This window comes from Lithobates pipiens, unplaced genomic scaffold, assembly GCF_037356315.1.
Source record: "Lithobates pipiens isolate NorthernLeopardFrog02 unplaced genomic scaffold, aLitPip1_a1.2 Scaffold_16, whole genome shotgun sequence".
In the NCBI taxonomy this organism is placed as follows: Eukaryota; Metazoa; Chordata; class Amphibia; order Anura; family Ranidae; genus Lithobates; species Lithobates pipiens.
Window position 1 is genome coordinate 318761601 of NW_027507748.1, and position 6000 is coordinate 318767600.

Sequence of the window (6000 nt, forward strand, 5' to 3'; positions counted from 1 at the left end):
TATTTTACAGGTGAATGGGTAGGGGTACATTGTACCCCATACTCATTCACATAGGGTGGGGGGGCTTATCGGAATCCGGGAGCCCCCGTTAATAAGGGGGCCCCCGGATTCCGATAAGCCCCCCGCCCGCAGACCCCGACAACCAACGGCCAGGGTTGTCGGGAAGAGGCCCTTGTCCTCATCAACATGGGGACAAGGTGCTTTGGGGTGGGGGGGGCCGCGCGGCCCCCCCCTTCCCCAAGGCACCCCCCATGTTGAGGGCACGCGGCCTGGTACGGCTCAGGAGGGGGGGCGCGCTCGCTCGCCCCCCTTTCCTGGCCGGCCGGGTAGCGTGCTCGGACAAGGGTCTGTTGTGGACTTTGGGGGGACCCCCACGCCGATTTTTTTCGGCGTTGGGGTTCCCCTTTAAGTCCATTCCAGGCGGCGGAGCCCGCGACGTCTCCGTCGCGGGCCCCGCCTACCTGCACACGCGCTCGAAATGAGCAGACTTCCCTCCGAGCGGGAACAGTTTGCTCATTTCGAAAGTGGCCTACACACGGGCGGACTGTTCGCTCAAACCAAGTTTCAGCGGACAGTTTTTCGGAATTTCCGAAAAACTTTGTTCGTCAAACTGTCCGCTGAAACTGTCCGCTGAAGCCCCACACACGAGCGGACTGTCCGCTGAAACACTGTTCAGCGGACAAAGTTGAGCCAACAGTCCGCCCGTGTGTACGCGGCCTTAGTTTTCCGTCACACATAGCGCTTAGCTTTTAGGCCAAAAGTAAAATTTTGGCCTCATTTGACCAGAGCACCTTCTTCCACATGTTTGCTGTGTCCCCCACACGGCTTCTCGCAAACTGCAAATGGGACTTCTTATGGCTTTCTTTCAACAATGGCTTTCTTCTTGCCACTCTTCTATAAAGGCCAGATTTGTGGAGTGCACGACTAATATTTGTCCTGCAGACAGATTCTCCCACTTGAGCTATGGATCTCTGCAGCTCCTCCAGAGTTACAAGGGGCCTCTTGACTGCTTCTTTGATTAATATTCTCCTTGCTACAGTTTAGGTGGATGGACAGTTTGCAGTTGTGCCATACTCTTTCAATTTTCAGATGATGGATTGAACAGTGCTCCATGAAATGTTCAAAGCTTGTTTTTTTTCTTTATAACCCCGCTTTAAACTTCACTACAACTTTATCCCTGACCTGTTTGGTGTGTTCCTTTCCTTGGCCTTTATGATGCTATTTGTTCACTGAAGTTCTCTAAAAAACCTCTGAGGGCTTCACAGAACAGCTGTATTTATCCTGAGATTAATTTTCACACAGTTTCCTTCCACTTCACAATTATGTGCCACTTTGTGTTGGTCTAACAATTAAGTTGGATTGTAAACAAAAGAAGATGACAGCATGATAGCAGTTCGGACTAAAAATGCACACTTCAAAATTCATCAGGTTTGGCTCAGACAGTAATTGAATGCCTTTTGTTTATGGATAAGTCCATGTCCCCTGTAGGGGTGCATTAGGTCCACTGACAGCTCAAATGCCCCACCTGCTACAATCACATATTGCAGACATGGATTGAATTAGGCAAAGGTGTCCTTTGGTGGGATCCTTAAAGTATTCACCTTTCCAGAAAAAATCTCAAATGTGAACTAACACCATGCAGCTTACACCACCCCACCCTCCCCCCCAACCCAGGACAGAATACAGCAGATCTGATTAGTAGACATGTGCAATTCGTTTATTTTTGCTTTTTTGAGTTTTGATAAATTTGTTAATTCCGAATTTCAAAATTTTTCAATTTTCGAAATGTCCAAATTTGCGAATTTCTAAATTTCTAAATTTCCGAAATTACAAATTTCCGAATTTCTGAAATTCCGAATTTATGAATTTAGAATTTTCGGATTTCCGAATTTATGAATTTTTGAATTTATGAATTTCAATGTTTCGGATTTCCGAATTTCCAAAAATTCCAAATTTCCAAAAATTCGGAAATTCTGAGATCCGAAAATTCAGAATTCTGAAAATCCGAAATTCCAAAATTCAGAAATCCGAAATTCGGAAATTCGGGAAATCGTAAATTCGTAAATCTGAAAATTCGAAATTCGGAAATCCGGAAATTCAGAAATCCGAAAATCGAAAATTTGGAAATTCTGAAAATCGAAAATTCGGAAATTCATAAATCAGAAAATTCGAAATTCGAAAATCCGGAAATCCGAAAATTCGGAAATCTGAGCTCAACGGCATGGGAAGGATGTACGGCGTTAGATCACCTTTATATTTTTTATATAAAGGTGAACTAACATTTAACTACTTTCAGACCAGACCATTTTGCAGGCCAATGACCAGACCACTTTTTGCGTGTCCTAGGGGCGTGTTACTTACTGTGGGAGGCTGGGCTGTGTGTTAGTGAACACTGATCTCTGCTCCAATCACAGGAAGCAGAGATCAGTGTCAATTGGCTAGGCAGAACGAGGAGATGCTGTTTACAACGGCATCTCTCCATTCTCCTTCCCGTGAGACGATCGCGGGTATCCCCGTGGCGATCGAGTCCGTGGGACCCACGACCGGACTCACGGTATTGCTCTCGCTCTGATGATCGTGGCGATACCTCATATGTGTGATTTGAACACTGTTTACATATGCGGGCCAACTTCCGTATGCGTTCTCTTTGATGCGCGAGCTCGCAGCGAGGGGGGGGGGCGCTTTAAAATTATTATTTTTTTTCTTATTTATTTTATAAATTTTTAAATTTGAAAAAAATTGATCACTTTTATTGCTGTCACAAGGAATGTAAACATCACTTGTGACAGTAATAGGTGGTAACAGGTACTCTTTATGGAGGGATCGGGGGTCTAAAAGACCCCCGATCCCTCCTTTACACTTCACAGTATTCAGATAGCTGAAAACGGCGATTCTGAATACTGTATATTCTTTTAAATCCAGCGCCATTGGCAGCCGAGTAAACGGGAAGTGACGTCATGACGTCGCTTCCGTGTTTACAATTAAGAGACTGAAACGCCACTTACGCCACTTACGGCGTCATTCCAGTCCCTCCCTAGCCGCTGGAAGCGGCGGATGTGAGATCGGTGCTCCCGATTGAGCGGGAGCACCGGTAAGAGCGGCGGGAGGGGCAAAGTCCCCTCCCACTCCTCCGGCATAACAGCTGAGCGGCTTTTAGTCACATCGGTTGTTATGACTGGAAAGCCAATCGCCCGCTCATAAAAAAGGTACTGGGATGATGCCTGCAGGTGCGGGCATCATACTGGTATACCCCCCGGAAGCCGAGTACGCACATCTGCGTACGCTCGGCGGCAAGGCGTTTAAAGAGAGATAACAAAACACTGCAGATATATGTGCCCAGCTTAAATTTCATGAATAGGTTTTACATCCACTTTAAGGCATCTCTCATGCAGCCTATGTTCCATTGCAGACCTAAGATGTGGGAATCTCCTAAACTCCCATAGGACCCAAAATCAATCGCCACAAATCAAAGGGGGGAATCCACCACACAAAGTTTTCAAATGGAGATGAGCTCTACCATTCAGCCTATGTAGCAATGCAGTGTGGGCTCAATGGCTGGGTTCCAGTACTCCCATTCTGTCCCTCCACAAGTAAAAGATAATGGAGCCTGCCCATAAACTTCAGATCCTTTATTGCAGGGGTCTCCAAACTTTCTAAATAGGGGGAGTACAAAAGGTCCTGTCGTCAACGGGAAAAAACAATCCCCCATCTTTGGTGTCAGTGGGAGGAATTGTGCCCCATCATTGGTGTCATTGGGAGGAATTGTGCTCCATCATTGGTGTCAGGGGGAGGAATTGTCACGCACCTGGTTATTGACCCCAACATGCAGAGTGAGGCCTCCCTTACAGTCCTGACTCACGCCCCCGGTAGAGCTGACAGGAGGCACAGGAGTGCAGGACAGCACAAGTGCCTGGCAGGATCAACAGCTGGTATGGAGGTCTAGTTCTCCGGACATAGCTGGAACAGCAGGAACAGCAGGTGGAATGCAGCAGACTGGAAGATGAAGCTGGGAGGCAGGCACTCACAGGATTCAGATGGATGGTCCCAAGAATTGAGACACAGGAAGATCAGGCAGGCTGCGTTATACACTGGAGAGCAGTACTGGAACAGGTGCAGAAGGCAGAAGGAAGGTCACTAGGCAAGCCGGGTCAGTAACAGACTGGTGCAGATAAGCCAAAGGATCAGACTGGAGAGAGGTCGTGGACAAGCCGTGGGTCAGATACAGGCGGATGGCAAGGATAGTCACAAGGCAAGCAGATAGTCTCTGGAACGGATCAGGAACACAGGAAACTCTCAGGGAACATTGTAGATCAGGCAGCAAGATTTCACTGTCATTACAGGGTTTAAATAGCGCTTCTGGTGCCAATGGGCATGCGCATGCGCGCCCGCGGGCACCCGTGCATGCACACATGCGCATAGACACGCACGGAACTGTTGTTCTCAGCAGGCCTTTCCTGACAGGAATTGTGCCACATTATTGGTATCAGTGCCCCAGGGGGCGGGTAAAAGCAAGCATCTGGCCCTGGTGCAGCAGTTTGGAGGCCACTGCTTTATTGGTTAAAAAATCATGCCATCAGTATATGAACACTGACTAATTTCAGCTGTGACTAAAACTTTTAGTTGAATTGAGATAAAGTTTTTGCACTGTCTGATGCTGTGCATTTTTAACCAATAAAAGATCCGAAGTTTATGGTTGGGATTTGGTAAATTTTTTGCTTCAGGGGCATCCACCAAACTCACGACAGAGAAAAACTTCTTATGCTGTGTGCACACGATCAGAATTCTGGCCAGAAAAAGATCGATGAGAGCTTTTCATTGGAAAATGCGACCGTGTGTATGCTCAATCGGAATTTGGCTGTCCAAATTTCCGCCAGCCAAAAATTGATAGCATGTTCTCAATTTTCCCAACAGAAAAACTTTTTATCGGAAATTCCGATCGTGTGTATGCAATTCCGACACGCCAAAAATCACGCATGCTCAGATTCAACTACGAGACGGAAGCTATTGGCTACTGGCTATTGAACTTTTTTCTAGTCCTGTCGTACACGATGTACGTCAACGCGTTCTAAACGATCGGAATTTGGTGTGACCGTGTGTTGGCAAGACAGCTTGAGCAGAATTCCATCGGGATTCCGTCGGGAAAACCATCAGAGCTTTTTCCGACGAGATTTCCGATCATGTGTATGCCACATAAGAATTTTAATCCCTCAACCCTGAGTTTGGTGGCATCTTCCCAGAGCTCAATTCCCAACACCTGTCCCAAAACTCCTTGATAGGCTTTGACATCACCACTTCACATAGCTCCTTCCAAAGTACCAGGCAAATTTCCCAGGTCACCTTGACCACCATACTTACACCCAGGAGGAAATAGTATTGCAGAGAAGCAAAGCTCTGACCAGTTGTCATAAACTTGAAAAATGAACATGCAATAATAAATGTGTATGTTAAAATAAATAAATAAAATAAAATATATATGTTTTATTTATATATATATATATATATATATACATATATATATACACACACAGCTACCATACGTTCTTATGTGGTACACAGGTTAGTCCTGTCAAATGAAAAAGGTGCTCCTAATGACAACTCGTTATGTGTATAATGCCGCGTACACACGATCAAACAATCCGGTGGAAAAGTCCGGCAAACTCAAGTCCGCCGGACAATCCCCCCGTGTGTAGCCTCCGGCATACTTTTTTGACCCGAAAGTACGGCGGACTTAGAAAGTAGTTTTGCACTCCAATCTTCCCGCCGGACTCGCATTTTGGCGGACAATCCTGCCGTGTGTGTGCCAGTCCGCCGTACTTTTGAAATGAGCGGACTTTTCCCGCCTGGAGAAAAGTCCGCTCATTCGAGCGGGTCTCCAGGTTGGCGGGGCCCGCGAAGGATACGTCGCTGGCCCTGCCACCTGGTATGGACTTAAAGGGTAACCCCAACGCCGAAAAAAATCGGCGTGGGGGTCCCCCCAGGTCCACAACAGACCCTTGTCCG